Consider the following 22,135-nt stretch of genomic DNA (forward strand, 5'->3'; position numbering starts at 1 on the left):
TAAGCTGTAAAGCATGCCGCACTGAACGAGGGAGTAATCATCAGCACGCTGCTGCCAAGCGTTCATAACGTCTTGGTTCTCTGGGATTGGTGCTTCACCTAGCGGTGCTTCTAAGACATAATCTTTCTTGGCTACTATGAGGATGATCCTCAGGTTCCGGACCCAGTCCGTATAGTTGCTGCCATCATCTTTCAGCTTGGTTTTCTCTAGGAACGCGTTGAAATTGAGGACAACGTTGGCCATTTGATCTACAAGACATAGTGTAAAGATTTTAGACTAAGTTCATGATAATTAAGTTCATATAATCAAATTATTTAATGAACTCCCACTCAGATAGACATCCCTCTAGTCATCTAAGTGAAACATGATCCGAGTTAACTAGGCCGTGTCCGATCATCACGTGAGACGGACTAGTCAAGATCGGTGAACATCTCCATGTTGATCGTATCTTCTATACGACTCATGCTCGACCTTTCGGTCCTCCGTGTTCCGAGGCCATGTCTGTACATGCTAGGCTCGTCAAGTCAACCTAAGTGTATTGCGTGTGTTCCGAGGCCATGTCTGTACATGCTAGGCTCGTCAACACCCGTTGTATTCGAACGTTAGAATCTATCACACCCGATCATCACGTGGTGCTTCGAAACAACGAACCTTCGCAACGGTGCACAGTTAGGGGGAACACTTTTCTTGAAATTATCATAAGGGATCATCTTACTTACTACCGTCGTTCTAAGCAAATAAGATGCAAAAACATGATAAACATCACATGCAATCAAATAGTGACATGATATGGCCAATATCATTTTGCTCCTTTGATCTCCATCTTCGGGGCACCATGATCATCTTCGTCACCGGCATGACACCATGATCTCCATTATTGTGTCTTCATGAAGTCGTCACGCCAACGATTACTTCTACTTCTATGGCTAACGCGTTTAGCAACAAAGTAAAGTAATTTACATGGCGTTATTCAATGACACGCAGGTCATGCAAAATAATAAAGACAACTCCTATGGCTCCTGCCGGTTGTCATACTCATCGACATGCAAGTCGTGATTCCTATTACAAGAATATGATCAATCTCATACATCACATATATCATTCATCACATCTTCTGGCCATATCACATCACATAGCACTTGCTGCAAAAACAAGTTAGACGTCCTCTAATTGTTGTTGCAAGTTTTTTACGTGGTTTGTAGGTTTCTAGCAAGAACGTTTCTTACCTACGTATGACCACAACGTGATTTGCCAATTTCTATTTACCCTTCATAAGGACCCTTTTCATCGAATCCGTTCCGACTAAAGTAGGAGAGACAGACACCCGCTAGCCACCTTATGCAACTAGTGCATGTCAGTCGGTGGAACCTGTCTCACGTAAGCGTACGTGTAAGGTCGGTCCGGGCCGCTTCATCCTACAATACCGCCGAAACAAGAAAAGACTAGTAGCGGCAAGAAGAATTGGCAACATCAACGCCCACAACTGCTTTGTGTTCTACTCGTGCATAGTAACTACGCATAGGCCTGGCTCATGATGCCACTGTTGGGAATCGTAGCATAATTTTAAAATTTTCCTACGCTCACCAAGATGCATCTATGGAGTATACTAGCAACGAGGGGAAAGGAGTGCATCTACATACCCTTGTAGATCGCGAGCGGAAGCGTTCCAATGAACGTGGATGACGGAGTCGTACTCGCCGTGATCCAAATCACCGATGACCGAGTGCCGAACGGACGGCACCTCCACGTTCAACACACGTACGGTGCAGCGACGTCTCCTCCTTCTTGATCCAGCAAGGGGGAAGGAGAGGTTGATGGAGATCCAGCAGCACGACGGCGTGGTGGTGGATGTAGCGGGATGCCGGCAGGGCTTCGCCGAGCTTCTACGAGAGAGAGGGGTGTAGCAGGGGAGGAGGCAGGCGCCCAAGGCTGTAATATTGCTGCCCTCCCTCCCCCCCTTTATATAGGCCCCCCGGGAGGGGGGGGGCGCCGGTCAAACCCCATCTAGATGGGGGGCGGCGGCCAAGGGGGTGCCTTGCCCCCCAAGGCAAGTGGGGCGCCCTCCCACCCTAGGGTTTCCAACCCTAGGCGCAGGGGGAGGCCCATGGGGGGCGCCCCAGCCCACTAAGGGCTGGTTGCCCTCCCACTTCAGCCCATGGGGCCCTCTGGGATAGGTGGCCCCACCCGGTGGACCCCCGGGAACCTTCCGGTGGTCCCGGTACAATACCGGTGACCCCCGAAACTTTCCCGGTGGCCGAAACTTGACTTCCTATATATAATTCTTTACCTCCGGACCATTCTGGAACTCCTCGTGATGTCTGGGATCTCATCCGGGACTCCGAACAACTTTCGGGTTTCCGCATACACATATCTCTACAACCCTAGCGTCACCGAACCTTAAGTGTGTAGACCCTACAGGTTCGGGAGACATGCAGACATGACCGAGATGCCTCTCCGGTCAATAACCAACAGCGGGATCTGGATACCCATGTTGGCTCCCACATGTTCCACGATGATCTCATCGGATGAACCACGATGTCGAGGATTCAATTAATCCCGTATACAATTCCCTTTGTCAATCGGTATGTTACTTGCCCGAGATTCGATCGTCGGTATCCCAATACCTCGTTCAATCTCGTTACTGGCAAGTCACTTTACTCGTACCGTAATGCATGATCCCGTGACCAACCACTTGGTCACTTTGAGTTCATTTTGATGATGCATTACCGAGTGGGCCCAGAGATACCTCTCCGTCACACGGAGTGACAAATCCCAGTCTCGATCCGTGGCAACCCAACACACACTTTCGGAGATACCCGTAGTGCACCTTTATAGTCACCCAGTTACGTTGTGACGTTTGGCACACCCAAAGCACTCCTACGGTATCCGGGAGTTGCACGATCTCATGGTCTAAGGAATAGATACCTGACATTGGAAAAGCTCTAGCAAACGAAACTACACGATCTTTTATGCTATGCTTTAGGATTCGGTCTTGTCCATCACATCATTCTCCTAATGATGTGATCCCGTTATCAACGACATCCAGTGTCCATAGTCAGGAAACCATGACTATCTGTTGATCAACGAGCTAGTCAACTAGAGGCTTACTAGGGACACGTTGTGGTCTATGTATTCACACATGTATTACGATTTCCGGACAATACAATTATAGCATGAAGAATAGATAATTACCATGAACAAAGAAATATAATAATAACCATTTATTATTGCCTCTAGGGCATATTTCCAACACTTTGGCCCACCCGAGCCCACATAAATTGGACCCTATCTTCACTCCGAACGAAACCCTAGCCACATTCCACTCCACTCCAGTCCGCTCCCTTCCTCCCACAAGTTCCCGTTCGACCATCTTCCGCCTACTTCGACACGGCGGGAAGCGGATCCGAGTCCTGCACCTCCGGATCCTTTGACCCGAAGCTCCTCCCATGTGGCCCACGGAGGTGTCCGCCTGATGGCAGCGCTCAGACTCCATCAGAGTGGAATCCATTGCGTCCACCCAAGTGGCGCATGGTTCTGGCCCTAGGGTAGGTTTGGCTGCCCCGCGCGGAGGTTGTGTGGTCCATCTAGCGCCCGAACGCAGTGGTGGATCCGTAATCCCTCCGTTGGCGCACTGAATTGGGTCACTACGCATCAAACACAAATGATGTGCAACATGTCGGCCCTGTAAGGCAGCGTGCACGAGAGGCCGCGGCAGACATCGCCGAGGCGGAGTCGCACTCTCCGGCGTCGCATATGCTGCCCGACAACCCCTGCCGCCACAATCGCGGACTGGTGGATGTGTCCAGCTCCGACTACGACGGGTCCGTCATCGACCTCACATCCACCAGCGATGTGCTGGGTACGGGCTCCGACGAGGAAGAATATGACATGGGAGATGGCGGCGCCTCGAGCCCCATGAGTCGTTGTGTGTCCCATGTCATATTTTACCTTGCTGGCGACCGAACCAACATTTGGGCGGGCACAGCCAAACCCCGGATATGGACACATCGGAGCCGGACAGGATCCACTTTAGATTAGGTTTCACGTGCATGTAATTGTATGTATTTGAGGATTCGTAATTACGGTATCCGTTATTGGAAATGATTTTTAGTGTGATGTCCAGCAACTTCCGCGGACGCGCCTGGGCGTGTCCGTCGGCTTTTGGGGGCCGGAATTTGCAAGTTGTGTCGTAGATGCTCTGATCAAACATTTGAAAAAAATTAATCATCTATTTAAGAAATGTTAAACGTGTATTAAAAATGTTCCTGATATACACAAAATATATTGAACATGTATTATAAAGTTTGAACATAAAAATATAAATTTTGAAAAAATGTTAATCATGTATCAAAATAATGTTAATTATATATTTTTAACATGTACAAAAATGTCCCTGATATATACTTTTTTGAGTTGGAAGTTCCTGATATATACTGCAAATGTACAGTGTGTGTGCGTGTGTGTGTGTGTGTGTGTGTGTGTGTGTGTGTGTGTGTGTAAAAAGTACTCATCAAACACGTGCCAGATCTGGAGTTCGATTGCGTGTCCGGGGTGTTGCCCCCATCTGATTCGTTCAACGGCAAGGGCTTCAATTTTGGTGAGCCACCTTGGAGGTCCGCAAAGCTGCATATCGGCGATGGAGCCGCGTCGAGCTCTTATGAGGAGGTGATCCATCATTCTTTTTTCGGTGGCTGCTTTGATGGTGCCAGAGGCAGGTGACGGGCGTTGGTGTCAAGCTCAGAGATGTTCTGCTATCTTTTCAGTTTTGTCATGTCGGTCAACGGTCATTACGTGACTTGTATTTTGATCTTTATGATATGAATTAGACACGTATTACTATGCAAAAAAAACACAAATATTTGAAGAAATGTTACATCTATTTCAAAAATGTTAAATGTGTACAAAAAATGTACCTGATGTATACGAACAATGTAGAATGTGTATTAAAAGAATTGAACATAAAACATAAATCTTAGAAATGTTGGTAGTATAAAACAAAATGTTAATCATATATTTAAAAAATGCTAAACATGTATTAAAAAATATTTCTGATATATAAAATGTATAATGTGTTGGGAATAAGTAGTCATCAAACATATATTTTTTAGTGTTAATCATGTATTTGAAAAATTTTAAACATGGAATGAAAAATTGTTCTTCGTGTATATGTAAAATGTAGAAATGTGTATGAAAAATGTGGACATGTGTTGAAAAAAAAAAAGTGGTAAAAAACCGAAGAAACAAAAAAAGCACCTTAGAAACAAAAAAACCAAAAAGCCTGAAGAAAACCAGGAAAACCCATGAGGAAACAAAAATAACCACAGAACAAAGAAAAACAAAAGAAAACCAAAGACAAACGAAGAAAACTGATGAAACTAAATAAGAAATACAAAGAAAAAAATATAGAAAATGAAAGGTAAACCAAAGAAAGAGAAAAAGAAAACAAGAAAAACAGTGCAAAACAGAAAAATTAAGGAAGAAACAAAAGAAAATAAAAAGAAAGAGAACGAAAACAAGAAAACCAGTGAAGAAATAAAAAACAAAGCAAATACAATGGAAAACATAAAAACAAAGAAAATCATACCGCAACAATGAAATCGAAGAAGAAACCCTCACACACAAAAAAAAAGAAAACCACAAACGAAAAAAAAACAGACGAAATGGTTCGGCGCATTAGCTACAGTGCGGGGACAAAAGCATCATGCGAGACGGAAGGAGCACCCACAGTAAGCGAGATATAGGTTTTGCGGCTCATTCCTGTAATGGAGATCTCAATTCTATGCGTAGGCCACGAAATAGTGACATAACATGTAGCCCCACTTGCCTTCTCTAGTCCAGCCCACTTTCTCACGCTCGAGCATTTTCTTTGTTTTTTGTTCGGTTCCTTTGTTTAGTTCAATATTTTCCATGTGTTGGTTCGTTTTCAGGGTTTTTTTTGTGTGTGTTTCATTCCGTTTATTATGTTTTTGCGTAGTTTTATAGTTCATTAATTTTGATCATTTATTACAAATATTATCTTGTTCTATTCTTTTCTATATTGTTCCTTTTTTTTCTTGGCTTCTGCTCCTTCTAAATTATTTGTATGTTCACCCATAGTCCAAGGACTACTCACACATTGTCATGGTGACAACAATGTCGATGAAGAAGGCTCCGACAAGCTTCCAGATTGGATCATCACATAACAGGAGGTGGCGGGAACATACAAAATACTAGGTAATTGTTTTCCGGGGTTCCGACCAATATTAAGGCAGGGGCACTAGGAGGCGGTGGGGGCCCGCCCTAGGGTCACCATGCACCCCTAGCTCACGGTCGATGCTCTAGCTGACAGAACTATCAAGTGTGGGTGCAACATTAACAATTATGTTTTTATCATAAGGAACAATAGCAACTTCACCTCCATAAGTATCTTTCAGAGGGGCTTCATGGCCATAAGAATCAAAGTCGTCAAAAGGGGGTTTGTAATCTAATGAGTTCGAATGATCATAAATTTCAGCATCATAATTTTCATCCTCCGGTAAGTATGGGGAGGGCATTCAAACAATGTATGAGTTAAATAATTGCTCTCACCAGAAGGTGGTCACGAGTAGCTATCTACTCCTTCTCCTTTTATTCTTCACTCTTCTTCTCATCTTTTTTAGGTAACGAGCTCTTATCAATTTCTTCTTTCATGATCATTTTTACTCAAACCACCTTGTGACGATGTATTTTACCTATGGAGATGCTTTAACGAAGAATCAAAAGGGCTAGAAGACATGTACTGTCTTCGTTTCTAAATATAAGTCTTTTTAAATATTTCAATATGGATTACATACAAAGCAAAATGAGTGAATCTACATTCTAAGATATGTTTATATACGTTAGTATGTAGTTCATATTCAAATCTTAAAAAAAAAAACTTATATTTAAAAACGGAGGGAGTATATGCTGCTGTGCTACTAGCGCGTGACTTGTCCATTAGCCCGCCGATGAATTATTGGTCGATTGCCGCTGCCTGCAGCAATACACAGGACCAGCCTTGTCAATCGAGACAGCCTGCCTCGCCACTAACCTTTGTCCCTCCCAACTCGCCTCACTCTCGACCGACGAGCGAGTTCCCCGGTCGAGAATGTCGTCCAGCGGCCACGGCGCCGTCGACGCCCGCACCGGCTACTGCGCAGCAACCAAGTCGTTCCTCAGCCTCCGCGGGCCGCTGCCGCTGCCGCCGGCGGACGTCCCACTCACATTCCCGGCCTTCGCGCTGTCGCTGCTGCCGTCCCCTCTCCCCGCCCACCCCGCGCTCCTCGACGCCGCCACCGGCGAGACCGTCTCCTACCCGGCGTTCCTGTCCCAGGTGCGCGCGCTCGTGGGCGCGCTGCGGTCGCGCGCGCTACTGCTCGGCCGCGGCGACGTGGCCTTCGTCCTCGCCCCCGCGCGGCTCGACGTGCCGGTGCTCTACTTCGCGCTCCTCGCCGTCGGCGCGGTCGTGGCCCCGGCCAACCCGGCCCTCACCGCCGGCGAGGTGTCCCGCCTCGTCTCCCTGTCCGGCGCGTCCGTCGCCTTCGCGGTCTCCGCCACCGCCGCCAAGCTCCCCGCCGGCCTCCCCACCATCCTCCTCGACTCCCCGCACTTCCGCTCCCTCCTGCACAGCGACCATGGCAAGAACGAGTCGACGCCGCTGGACACCGGGGCAGTGTGCCAGTCAGCGACAGCGACGATCCTGTACTCCTCCGGCACGACGGGGCGGGTGAAGGCGGCGGCGGTGCCGCACCGGAGCTTCATCGCGAGGGCGGCGGGGCTCCGTGCCCTGCACCTGAAGGTGAAGTCGAGGAAGGCCGACGAGAGGACTCTGATCGGCGCCCCCATGTTCCACACCATGGGTTTCTTCTTCACGCTCAACGGGCTGGCGCAGGGGTCTACCACGGTTGTGATGACGGAGGCGGCCGCGCGGGCGGGGTTGAGGGGAATGCTGGAGGCAGCGCGGCGGTGGGAGGTGACGGAGATCATGGCGGCGCCTCCCGTGGTGCTGGGGATGACAAAGGACGGGTGCCGGCTTTCGAGTCTGGCGCGGATGATCTGCGGCGGCGCCCCTCTGCCGGGATCGGTGGCGGAGCAGTTCCCGCGGCGGTTCCCCCACGTGGATCTGTGCATGGTTAGTCTTTCCACATCACATCTCTTTTATTCTTTTTTACACTTGATCACTTAGCAGTACATATGTGTACGTCCTTTTTGATTTTATTTCTCTACAGCAAAAACTAAAATAAATGGGAGGATCGACAAACGTATCACGCATCGTATAAAGAACAAATTTGCAAGCGGTGGGTATACGTACAGTATACTACTGCATGCACGTGAAGATAAGCAGATGTAAAGATCCAGAGCAAAAAATAAAATAAAATGGACGCACGAGTTGCATGCTCTGTTTTAATATGGGGGAATTGGATTCAGAACATGATGTAAAGGTCCAAAAGGGGGATTGAAATGATGTGTCAAGCAGTCTAGGGAGAAATCTTCACCAAATCATGAATGTCCACTCTTCCTTGTAAGATTCTCTATTATGAAAAATCACGAGCCTCTGACCAACTACAAAATCATGAACTATCTGCTATTTGTGTGCAGACATTCAACTATATATAGTTTGAATCAAATATCAAAAAGGCCATCTCGGAAACGTATATATATCAAAAAGGCCCTCACATATTTGAGCTTGTAACTCACACAGACACCAACGTCATAATTTAACTGCACCAACTTTCAACTTTCTACCAAAAGAAGCCAAAAGAACACAGATGGAAAACCATGATACAAGCTTGTCGTACCTCTTCCCTCTCGTTGACAGTGTGCAGTTGCACACAGAGATATCTTTGGGATGTGGGATCTTGGCAGCCCCATGGAGATTCACACGGCGGCACACATCATCCTTGTCGGCATGTGTAGGCGTCTAACAATGTCCAAGCATCGTCAAGGGAAAATATTATGTGCTACCGGCCCTTAGGTGATACCGTGATACAGGCTCTTGGGCCGTTGGATCTGAGATCCGACGGCTCCCGGGAGCTATAGTACATTTTATCAAAAAGCAACCGAGAGTCTTAAAATTGCAAGTAGGTAGAACGACTTCTTAGATGCTGTCGGAGCCCGTATCACGGTATCACCTAAGGGCCGGTAGCACATGATATTTCCCCAAGTCGACAACATCGGCTCTGGCGGGATAAAGGCATTGTCTATTGGTACAAACATAAATATAAATCAATCAAGAATACCCCTACCCACCTCAAAGAGAAAATAAATAGTGTGTCTGAACTTTGAGCATTCAATGTCTTGCCCAACTCCCCGCAAAAAAAATGTCTTGCCCAACTAAGTTAGGCTGGTTAAACATGTCTGGTGAGATATGTGAAAAGGTGGCAGTATCAATTATGAAAAACCATAGTACTCCACCTCATCAAAAAGAAAAAGAAAAGTGTCTTAACCTTTAGCATTCAATGTCTCGTCAATAGGGGACATATGATTGTCACTGGAAATGAACTGATTGATTCATATTACGATGTTCTCATGGCGGAAAGCGATGGCTCTCAAGTTTGGTCTCAATATTGCATTGACAATGGGTTGTATCAAAATTGTGGCCGGACTCATAGAGACTATGAAAAACATAGGTCATTTTGCTGGGAATGCGGCGGCCATTATTGATGACTCTTATCACCTGGCATGCGAGTTCAGCTCTATTACTTTTGAATTTTGCCCAAGAGAAGCAAATATTTTAGCTCGCGAATTAGCTAAACTAGCTAGACTTTCTTTTTCTAGTGAGTGGTTTGAAGATGCTCCAAATGAGCTACTTCCTCTGTTGATTAAGGATGTAAACTCGATTACTAGTTAATCAAGAGGAGGAAAAGTTACTAAAAAAAAGCATTCAATGTCTAGTCCAACTAAGTTAGGTCCATCAAACATGTCTGCTGAGATATGTCTATCACTAAGTTTTACATGATCTAGTGAAACTGTTTTTGAGGCAATAATTTTGTTATAGATAACTAGCCGAAGGCCCTTCCATGTGAAGATTTGGTGAGTACATGAACAATCAATCAACAACTAAGAGCATTCATGGTTGGTAGCCAAAATTTTGGTAGACAGCATTCCGAAACTCCAAATTAGACGAACCAAATGTGTGTTGTATATGTGATTAAAAAAAGACCGGTGAATATGCTTCAGGGTTATGGCTCAACAGAGGCTGGGGGCATATCCTTGATGATCGACCGGGAGGAGTGCTCCCGCATAGGCTCCTCTGGCCGCATCTTCCACAACGTCGTGGCGAAGATCGTCGACATCGTCACCGGAGAACCCTTGTCGGTCGGAAAGAAAGGGAGCTGTGGGTGAGAGGTCCTTCCATCATGACAGGTTACCTGCCCCACGAACATCGTCCTAGTGCGCACATCGCCCTCGGTTCAATGATATTGTTGTGGCGCTGCACTGAGATCACTTACAGTTCTGTGTCCGTGCAGGCTACCTAGGTGACGACGAGGCGAACACGGCCTCTTTCGATTCGGAAGGCTGGCTGAAGACCGGCGACCTTTGCTACATTGATCAGGACGGGTTTCTGTTCGTGGTGGATAGGCTCAAGGAGCTCATCAAGTACAAGGCCTATCAGGTCTGCTCTTGGCTCGTGAACAACGTGTTATTGTCATGTAGCAATAATTTTGTTCGCATGCATGATTGATGCATGGTCCTAAACTGAATACTGCAGGTTGCACCTGCAGAGCTAGAGCTTGTCCTGCAATCGTTGCCAGAGATTGTTGACGCTGCAGTTATGCCGTAAGTCCACTGAAACAATAATTTCGGGAACGATCGTGACAGTTTACCGCAACCCATGTGTCTTCAAACAGCACACGCTTGAAAAGATAAACAAACTCTTGCTGTATGCAAATCGATGGACCGATATTATATGATGAACCACCTCCTGCAGTACTGACGATTCGAGTGAACTTGCAGATATCCTCACGAGGAGGCAGGAGAGATACCCATGGCGCTCGTGGTGAGACAACCCGGGAGCAAGGTCACTGAGGCACAGGTCATGGAGCATGTAGCCAAGCAGGTCGCGCCGCACATGAAGGTGCGCAGGGTGCTGTTCGTCGACTCCATACCGAGATCGCCGGCCGGAAAGATCTTGAGGAGGCAGTTGAAAGACCATATGCAGTCTTGTATTGTGTCCAGACTCTGATGAAGCCTGTGTCAATGAGTGAGATCCTCTTCGATCGGTGTAGTATGTGTTGCACTGGGCAAAAACAAGACTTGCAATGACGTTCCATCCCATTGTTGTACCCCTTCCTTCCTAAATATAAGTCTTTTTAGAGATTTCACTACAAACTACATACGGATGTATATAGACATATTTAGAGTGTAAATTCACTCATTTTGCTTCGTATATAGTTTATAGTGAAATCTCTAAGAGCAACTCTAGCAGACCCCGCAAAACGCACGAAACTGCAAAATAACGGTCAGTGTACAGTTTTTGGCGAAAAAGGCGACTAGAATAGAACCCGCAAACCACCCCAACCCGTAAAAAAATTTAAGGGGCACCGCAAACATCCCGGCCGAACCCGTGAAAATAAGGATTTCGGAGACGATCCGAGGACGACCTGTATACGTGAAAGATCGTTGGCGGGAGTCCAACTGCCAGCGGAAACTTCATGGCTCGCTCCCGTCCGCCGGTGCACGCCCCGGCCGCAGCGCCGGCCCTCATTGCCGCGCCCGCCAGCCGTCCGCCGCGCCTGCCGGTCGTCCGCTAGCCCGCCGGCGACGGCCTGCAGTTCTCTCGACGAGGAGCTAGCTAGCTAGCTAGCCAGCCAGCCAAATCGATTCGAATGGATCAGCTAGTTAGCTGCTCAATGGATGCGCCTGTAGCCAGCGAATGGAGGAGTTCGGCCGCCGCCCGCGCTGCTCCGGCGGCCTTGGCCTCCGCCCGCGCGCTGCGGCCGTCTGCTGCTGCAGTCAGCACTGCTGCTGGCCCCGGCCCGGTCGAGAAGATGGTCGCGGAGGCAGGACACGCACACGCCGAGAGGACGAAGGTTGAGATGGGAAGGGCGTGAGGAAGAAGATGGTATATTTAAAGAATATTCTTTTTTAGGGTTGATTTTACGGGTTCTGTTCGGCCGCAGCTAAAATCGACCCTTATAATCCGTTTTCCTCGGCCCGTAAAACACTTATGCGGGTCATGGTTTTGCGGGGTCTGCTAGAGTTTCTCTAAAAAGACTTGTATTTACGTGGTATAGATAGATTTCAACCATGGACTGCTCAAAGTTAATGTTCAAACCATGTTGTACCGTCTAAAATTTATTTTCCTTCGTCTAGTTGTACGCTTCGTCAAACATGGCCCTAAACCGATACAATAAAATGGAACATGCTGCATAGTATATTATTTTTCTTCCTCTTAACTATCAAAGTGGCCCTCACAAATGCAAGGGCATCATCTTTAGTGTATCAAACATGCTAGGTTCGCACATTTATTTTTCTATATAAATAATTTGTGTATACAGTTAGGAGTAGAGCTACGATGACACTAATCCGATAAACTTGCAGTATACGTGCCTACTAGATCAAGGACGCCGATATCCACCACACATGTGGTATATTAGACATGCGCCCACAAACCATGTGTGGTGTGAGCAGGAGGCAGCCCACACGGGCTGTGTGGGCGGACATTAGAATTGCCCACACGTGTGGGCGCGGCTACTTCGTGCCACACGCCCAACAAGTACTACTCATTCCATCCCGCGCGTGTGGCACGAAGCAAAAATGCCCACACGTCCTGGCGCAACTACGTTAGGTACCCGCAAGATGACGATTTAGTTGCCATCCTGTTTGGCAGATGTAGTTATCCGGTATGGCAAGTGTAGTTGTAAAAGCATGGCAACTCTATCTGTTTTGGTTAACTATAGTTGCCATGTCTAATTTATGATAGTTGCCGCGTGTAATCAAACCGTAGTTGCCGTGTGTGATTAACTACTTACCACATATGGTCAAACAATAGTTGCCATGTATGTTTACCTAAGGTGTGTTTGGTTCCACGGAAAAAACGGTTATAGCCTTGCTGGGCTAGGATATGTGTTTGGTTCTGTGGTGCACTTTTGCTACATCTGCAACAATTTCAAGCACGCTCTATTCCGTTGTCCCGTTCTGAAGCAGCCCCGGCCCTCGGCATCGTTTTGTGGACAGGGTTCTAATGCTACCATGTTCATTCAGATCCCAGAGCATGTGTGCAAAGACGTGGACACTTCCCATCGGCGTCGCCAACTGCCTTGGTCTCGGTCTCCGGCGGGGAGTTACCTGCAGCAGTGCTTGAAGCTGAGATTGCTAGAATCGTTCGGACCCAGGCTCAATGGAAGTGGGAGGCTATTCCGCATGGCAAGGACGCCTTTTTGGTGTCTTTCCCCTCCTTTGACGATCTCCACCGAGTGGCTGACCTAGAGGTTCGAGTCAAGTCGCACGGCGTTGAGATTTCTTTCAAAAAGTGGAAAGTTGAAGATGTCCCATCTTATGTTTCGCTAGAGACTGTATGGGTTCATATTTAAGGCGTTCCTCACTCGCTACGACACTTTCTCGGACTTTGGGCTGTTGGATTGGTCATCGGAGCCACTCAAGATGTTGACCTTTATGCCTTGCGTCGTCATGGTATCATTCGCATTCAGGTTGCGGTTCGCTCTTTGGATATTTTCACCCATACTAATAACTTGGGAGGGGATTCCACAACCGCGGAAGCGTTTGTCAAGCTGGATGGGTATAACTTTTGCTATGAGGTTGAAAAGGAAGACTATATTCCGGATGCGGATTTTATACCTCAAATCTAGAAGAAACATGATGATAGCCCAGACAAAGGTCATGAGCGTGATGATGAATTTAGTGGGGATGATGCTAACAACAAAGCAAAGAAAGTTAGCCCGGGGGTGTGAATCCGCCTCCAACCTCGAGTTCGAGCACTCCAGTACCTATGATGACTGCATCCCTCGCCGCGCCGTTGTCCGAGCTGCCGCACACTACAGGATCCTCGAACATGTACGGCGAGTTTGTTGTAGGTTACACTTCGCCGTCGTTGTTGCCGGTGCCGCCTCCGGTCTCGACATCTGTCAACTCAGGCTCAACTGTGCCTCCGACGGAACGTACGCCGCAGCAGGTTCAGCAGCAGCATGCGTTACCTGTGCTTATGGCACCGCAGGTGCCTGCCGTGGACATGCATGGATTGATGGGTGCAACTACAGGCAAAGGGGCAGAGACATGCATACGTACGGTTACTTGCATGGATGCATCAGCTAGCATGGGCTCACCTGTGGAGTTGCGTGGCTCTGGCCAACCGAAGCTGCAGGTAGCCGCTGTCGCTGAACTGGGCACTTCATCAGTCACTATCGATGGACGCCCAGTTCAGCCTATGCCTGCTCAGACCAAGGTTACGCCTACTCATGTGTCGTCGACAACGCAACAGAGCGCGCCTCTCTGTCCTCTGGCTGCTGCGGTTCAGCTCGGTCCAGCCATGGGGCACAGCAAGGAGATCTCGGCATCCGTTGCTGATGTACCACCGGGGCCTGAGGCTACTGCACCGCTGGGATCGCCTCGGTCTGCTCCAACACCGCCACCGACGCGCCATTCTACTCTGACCAATGTGAAGACTACTCCCATCCGGCGTAGCGACCGTCACTTCTCCTCCGCGGACGGGTCCTCGACCACGGACGAGAACTCTCTCTCGAAGGCGATGCGGCCTCAGGCGGAGCGTAATCTGGACTCACCGATAGGTACACTTTGCAATAAATCATTTCTTTCCTTTTCCGGTACTCGTATTTGTTCTAGTTTAAATAACGTCGGAAGTACAATTGGAAAGAATAATAATGATGTGCGTATGTCGGTGGGGGCGCTAAAACACATGGAGATCGACCGATTAAAGGTTTCTCCTAAGTGTTCAAGCCCCCTGCCGTACCCTGAAACTGAGGAGGAGGAATCGGCGGCCACATATGATGGTCCGCTTCTCTCCCACATGGTTGGTGCGGTAACTGAGGTTGGATTAGATGATGCACGACCGGGGTCCATGTTTTGTGACTTCACTGCGTCTTCGCGTAAGTCTAAATCTCATTCCTCAAAAAAGAAACAAAAATCGTCCAAAAAGGCGAAGATATCCAACCCAACCCGAGTTTCCACATGAGAGGCATGTTTTGGAATAGCAGAGATCTTTCAGACTTGGCTAAACATAAACACGTCGGTGATTGTGTGCGAGAGCATGGGTTGGATTTTGTAGCAATTTCCGAGGCAGGTAAATGTGACTTTCGTGCACACGTCTTTGACCACCTATCTGGTGGTTTTGACTACACATGGCATTGTTTACCACCACATGGAAGGTTCGGAGGATTCTTACTTGGGATACAGACAACAACCATGGAATTGTTATCTTTTTCGGTTGGTGAATTTCACATCAAATTCCATCTTCGAAACAGAGCTGATAATTTTCCATGGAGTCTGGTCGCGGTCTATGGGGCTGCCCAAGATGAGAATAAATCCGCTTTCCTACGGGAATTGGTGAACCTGGCTAAGGATAATCCACACCCAATGCTTATTGGAGGCGACTTTAATATCTTTAGGTACCAGGAAGAGAAAAATAATGATCGTTTTGACACTCACTGGCCTTTCTTATTCAACGCTGTGATTGACAGTTTGAATCTTCGAGAAGCGAGTATGTCGGGGCGACAATTCACTTGGGCCAAATATCGTCCCGTGCCGACATACGAGAAACTCAATCGGGTACTCATGGATACCGAATGGGAACTAAAATTCCCTCTGGTAACAGTGCGTGCCCTAGAGCATATTGAGACACTTTCGGATCATGCACCCATCATTCTTCAGTCTAACTCTGCTAGTCCTCCCACTGCTCGCCGCCCATTCAAATTCGAATTGGGATGGTTACAACGTGATGGCTTTGCAAATATGGTTAAGAATGTATGGGAGAGGCCCGCCGTTGGTCGCACACCAATTTAGAGATGGAACTTCAAAATTCGAGCCGCAAGGCAGTTCCTAACTGGATGGGCGAAACACACCAGTGGCATATATAAAAAAGAAAAGTAGCGTCTTTCCACTATTATTGATGACCTCGACAAAATCGCAGAGACTCGCACTTTGTCTCAACATGAGATTGACATAAAAAATCAATCCAATGAGCAAATGGCACGTCTATTGCGAGAAGAGGAACTCAAGTGGTACCGAAGATCCGGCGCCCAATTCATTCTCGAGGGAGATAGCAATACACGTTATTTCCAATTGGTTGCCAATGGGCGACACCGAAAGAAGTGTATTTTTAGCCTCGAACAAGATGAGGGACTGATCGAAGGCCAGGAAGAGCTTAAGCGTTATATAACAAAATATTACAAGTCTCTATTTGGGGCTCCAGATGAAGGGAACTTCAGTCTCGATGAGACCCGAATAGATGATATCCCACAAGTCACGACTGAAGAGAATGATATCCTGACGACACCTTTCTCTGAAGAGGAGGAGAGAGCTGCGGTGTTTCAAATGGAACACAATAAAGCTCCAGGACCTGATGGCTTCCCCGCAGAGTTCTATCAAAACTTCTGGGATGTCATCAAGACTGACCTAATGGAGTTGTTCAATTATCTTCATGCTGGCCAACTTGACCTATCCAGGCTAAATTTTGGAGAGATTGTTTTGTTGCCCAAGACAAAGGAGGCTGTACGGATTCAACAATACAAACCGATATGCCTCCTTAATGCCAGCTTCAAAATATTCACCAAAGTAGCGACTAATAGGCTCAATGTGGTTGCTGACCATGTTGTTCGGCCATCCCAAACGGCTTTCATGCAAGGAAGAAATATACTCGATGGAGTAGTTATCCTTCATGAGACCGTTCACGAGATGCACTGGAAGAACATGAGTGGGGTAGTATTGAAAATTGACTTTGAAAAGGCATATGATAAAGTCAAATGGTCGTTTCTACAGCAGACCCTGAGAATGAAAGGTTTCTCCGATAAATGGCGTGAGTGGATCCAAAATTTCGTTAGTGGAGGCAGTGTGTCTATCAAAGTCAATGATGATGTAGGCCATTACTTCCAGACAAAAAAAGGATTACGTCAAGGTGACTCACTGTCTCCAATGTTATTTAACATTGTCGCTGACATGCTGGCTACTTTGATTGAACGCGCCAAACAGGATGGTCAAATTGCAGGAGTAGTGCCACATCTTGTCGATGGAGGACTCTCTATCTTGCAATATGCCGATGATACGATTCTTTTTATGGAACATGACATTGATAAGGCAAGAAATCTGAAACTTCTGCTTTCAGCTTTTGAGCAAATGTTAGGCTTGAAAATCAACTTCCATAACAGTGAATTGTTCTGTTTTGGAGAAGCCAAGGAGACGGCTGCACAATATGCTGACTTGTTTGGATGTGAACAAGGCCAATTCCCGATTAAGTATTTGGGAATTCCGATTCATTATCGGCGTCTCACTAATGCGGAGTGGAAACATGTTGAAGAGCGATTGGAGAAACGGTTGAGCAGTTGGAAAGGAAAATTGCTCTCCATCGGTGGACGACTAGTTTTGATCAATTCTGTCCTCACCAACATGGTTCTCTACATGCTCTCATTTTTCCAACTACCCAAAGGGGTTCTGCAAAGACTGGATTACTTCAGATCCAGATTTTTTTGGCAAGGAGACAGTGAAAAGAAAAAGTATAGACTAACCAAATGGAGCCTCGTTTGCCGACCGAAAGACCAAGGAGGCTTAGGTGTTCAGGACCTCCAAGTCAAGAATGATGCCTCACTCAGTAAATGGTTGTTTAAGCTACTTACTGAGGATGGTGTTTGGCAAACTATGCTACGCAACAAGTATTTGGGCCAAAAGGTGTTGTCCCAGGCATATTAGAATCCCGGTGACTCGCATTTTTGGGCTGGTCTGATGGCGGTAAAGAAACATCTTTTCCATTTCGGATCCTTCGCGATAAAGGACGGCTCGGAGATACGTTTCTGGGAGGACAAGTGGCTAGGAAATACCAAACAGTACCCAGCCTTGTACCGCTTTGTACGCGATAAGAATGATACTCTTGCGCATGTGATGACCACTTCCCCGCCAGATATATCATTTCGAAGGGATTTGGTTGGGCCCCGTCTTGTGTCATGGCAACATCTTCTATCCCGTTTGGATTCGATTAACTTGACACAAGGGCGGGATGTGTTTCGCTGGAATCTTACTACATCTGGGTCCTTCACAGTTGACTCTATGTATCGTGCACTATCGTACACAGAGATTCCAGTGGCCAATAATAAACAAATCTGGAAATCGAAGATGCCACTAAAAGTTAAGATTTTCATGTGGTATCTTCAGAGGGGAGTTGTGCTAACTAAAGACAACCTCGCTCGACGCAACTGGAAAGGAAGCAAGAAATGTAGTTTTTGTACTCATGACGAGACAATCAAACATCTCTTCTTTCAATGCAAGTTTGCACGTTCTACATGGTCAGTTATCCAAATAGCGTCAAATTTGTATCCACCAACAAGTGTTACCAATATATATGGTCACTGGCTTGAGGGAATACCAAATACTTTTAGTACGCTAATACGGGTGGGAGCGTCTGCCTTACAATGGTCGCTTTGCTATGTAGAAATGATTGCGTTTTTAATGGCAAAATCTCTTCTCCTATGCAGGTTATTTACCGTTGTACGCACTGGCTTCGTATGTGGTCTACTCTGCACCGAACGGAGTACCAATCGCTCTTCAAGGTGGTGTGTATGCGGTTGGAGCGGGTGGCCAGGGAGGTTTTTACCCAACATGGGTGGCAGCATAATCTCCGAATCGGTCCACCTTCTCCGTCGACATAGGCATAGTTTCGGCCCCATATGGCTTTACTGTTGCCACTTTGTCGTTTCTTATATCTTTTGTCAGACTGTTTCTTTGATGACTGTGTGCATCTTAGCTATGCAGAGGCCGGGTGTCGCTCTTTATGCATAGTATCCGCTCGATGCTACATTTTAAGTTAATAAAAGCGCCCTTTATCGAAAAATCATAAACTTGCTTTCGAGGGCCAGGTAGCCTCGCTCGGCCAGAAAATCCTCGCTCGCCAGGGAGAACCAATTCGGCTCGCTCTCGACGGCAAAGTCAAATCGCTCGAAAAGAATCCATGTGAAACATTAGTTACGGGCAGGAGTCCATGCATTACGGAGTATATACACGGCACGATTTGATTTATGCTGGAACACGTCTATTTTTAGACTTCAACAAAAACAAATAACCAAACGCGGAGCCCAGGCAAGGCCGTGAAAGCCGAGTTGAGCTAGCTGGGCTAGCTCAGCCATAGCCTATCCCAGCAACGCAACCACTAATTTCTATGTATGGTTCAACCATAGTTGCCATGCATAGTTAATTATAGTTGCCATGTGTGTTTATCTGGTTGCCACGTACGCGCAACTGCAGTTGCCGTCTAGCAAAGAATCACAGTTGTCATGTGTGTTTACCTAGTTGTCACGTTCACGTAACTGCAGTTGCCATCCACAATGTAGGAGTGTCGTGTGGGCGAAAAGCAGTTCGCTCACACACGCATGGACTAGGTGGTGGCGTGTGGGCAGAAACTAGTTCGCCCACACAGCGCAGCTGGCAAACAGCATGGTGCGGGGCGTGTGGGCAAACTCTCCAACGCCCACACACCAGCCCCGTCTTACGTGGCATGCAAATTCTGCCTCAATGTGTCAAGATTCATGCAAACTGCACTCGACGACGATCCATGCGTGTGGGCGAGTTGCAAAACTGCCACACGTGTGGACGTTAGTATTTCCGTACCTCAATTGTCGTATGCTCACTAGATCGATTTTCAAGAAAAAATATGCGGGCTGTTATATTGTGCATGACTGCATAAAAGTAGGGCTGTTTGCTGTTCGATCAAGCGGTACATATCTTGGCGCAGGGCTGGTAACACGTTGGTTTTTGCGGACTCGTTCACTGGAACTGCTTTTTTTTAACAGTACAGACGCAAATGCTTATCTACACGCGTATATATTCATCCATATGAATGTACACACGCACATCCTACCCATATGAGCACCTCCGAAAGACTGAGCCGACATTATCATTTTGAAATTTACGAAGTCACCGTAGGCACCTCATCGTCGACAAGAACGACTTCTCCCACTGAATGCGCATCGCCTAAAATTCTGAAATAAATTTAGAAATAAATACGAGCACTAGGATTTGAACCATGAAACTGCTGCCAGGTGTTTGTTTTGGCGCTTTTTCCCTGTCACCTGTTTACAGCGTCATCTCAAACCGTTACATGTGTTTGGTTAATCTACACTGTAATCAGATGCTCCGTAAAGAGATCACAACGCTATTCATGGACGATTCCGCCTAACCTCCACCGTTATTGGATTACGGCGCTGTTTGGTTATAGGCCTAAGAGTGCCACACTTTGCCATACAATGTTTGCCAAACTTGTCTAAAGTTAGTTCTTCAAAATGAGAGCCACAAGTTGGCAAGCCTAAGGGAATCTTGCCACACTTTTTGTGTGTATGTGATGTGGGACCATAGTGTGGCTTGCCTAAGATATGGCTTGAACCAAACACACACCTAAGTTGGTCAAACTTGCCTAACCTTAGGTGTGGCAAGCTTTGGCAAACTTAGTCTCAAACCAAACAGCCCCTACGTTACCGCCTCCTCCGCTCCCGCGATCCCACACTCCTCTGCCTCCACCCTCCATCCACGACCCATCCTTGTCCCTCGGCCTACTCCCTACACGATCCACTCATGGAGGGCCGCCGTAGGCGCCGTCAATTGTGCTTGCTTTCGGCGCGACGGGGGAGGCCGCAGAGGCCTGCTCCTGGCACGGCACGGCGGTGACGAGCGCCGATCTGAGCCAGCAGCCGGCGTCGTGGGCTGCCACCAACTGCGGCGAGGAGAGGGAGACGACATCGAGGACGTCGAGCGACACCAGCCGGGCCTTCTCACGCTGACCAGAGCCCACAAAGGCCATGAGCGATACGGCGTAAGGAACAAGCAACTTGGCGAATGGGGGTTCTCGAACTCACGACGTCCTACATGAGTGGCGGCCCATTTACCACTTGGACTGAAGTGGGTTTTGTGAACACATGTACTTAAACAACTTTATGTATTTGAAATTAAATCAATTATTTTTTCCATTTGAAAATTCGGCTAAAAGAATCCGAAAATCCTGCAATTTTCCCTTTTTTGAAAGAACATAAATCCCTATTTTCCACATGTACATTATAAATTCCAAAATTGCCATGTATTTAGAGAACACATTTTAAAACTTGCCATTTTTTTAAAAGTTGCATTTTTAATCATTCAAAACTTGGCATTTTTAATACTAATAACATTTCATTTTATTATTAAGAGGATCAAATTATATTTATTAAGAGTATGGCATTTTAATAATTAGTAACATGATATTTTTATAATTCAGAGGGGGGGGGGAGGTCTCGAACTCACGACCTCCTGCATGAGTGGTGGCCTGTTTACCACTTGAACTGAAGTGGATATTGTGAACACCTGTGCTTAAATAAATTTATGTGTTTGAAATTAAATCATTTTAAATTTGTTTTTCATTAGAAAACTCACCTAAAAGAATTCAAAAATCCTGAATTTTCCCTTTTTTGAGAGAACAAAAATCTTTTTTCCCATGTACATTATAAGTCCCAAAGCTGCCATGTTTTTAGAGAACACATTTAAAAACTTGCCATGTTTTTAGAGGTGATTTTTTTTTCTAAACTTGCCATGCTTTAAGAGTTACAATTTTTTTTCTAAACTTGCCATGCTTTAAGAGTTACAATTTGTATTATTAATGACATGCCATTTAATTATTAAGAGGATGGTAGTTATATTTATTAAGAGTACGACATTTTAATAATTAGTAACATGATATTTTTATTATTAAGTGGATGACATTTTTATTATTAGTAACATGACCTTTTCTTGTCAAGACGATCGTAGTTTCATGATTAAGAGCATTTTATTTTTATTTTAATAGCACGGCATTTTTATTATTAGCATGATGGCAGTTTTATTGTTAACATGATGAAAATTTTATTATTTGAGAGCATGACATTTTTATTGTCAGGAGGATGACAATTTTATTAGTGGAGAGCATGCCATTTTTATTCTCGGGAGGATGACAATGTTA

General features: G+C 46.5%; 1 pseudogene; it reads left to right on the forward strand.

The window, feature by feature from the left end:
- The first annotated feature begins 6,987 nt into the window (after window positions 1-6,987).
- Window positions 6,988-11,386, forward strand: LOC123080580 (4-coumarate--CoA ligase-like 7; annotated as a pseudogene).
- The last annotated feature ends 10,749 nt before the right edge of the window (window positions 11,387-22,135 follow it).

Source organism: Triticum aestivum, chromosome 3D (assembly GCF_018294505.1).
Source record: "Triticum aestivum cultivar Chinese Spring chromosome 3D, IWGSC CS RefSeq v2.1, whole genome shotgun sequence".
NCBI classification, from domain to species: domain Eukaryota; kingdom Viridiplantae; phylum Streptophyta; class Magnoliopsida; order Poales; family Poaceae; genus Triticum; species Triticum aestivum.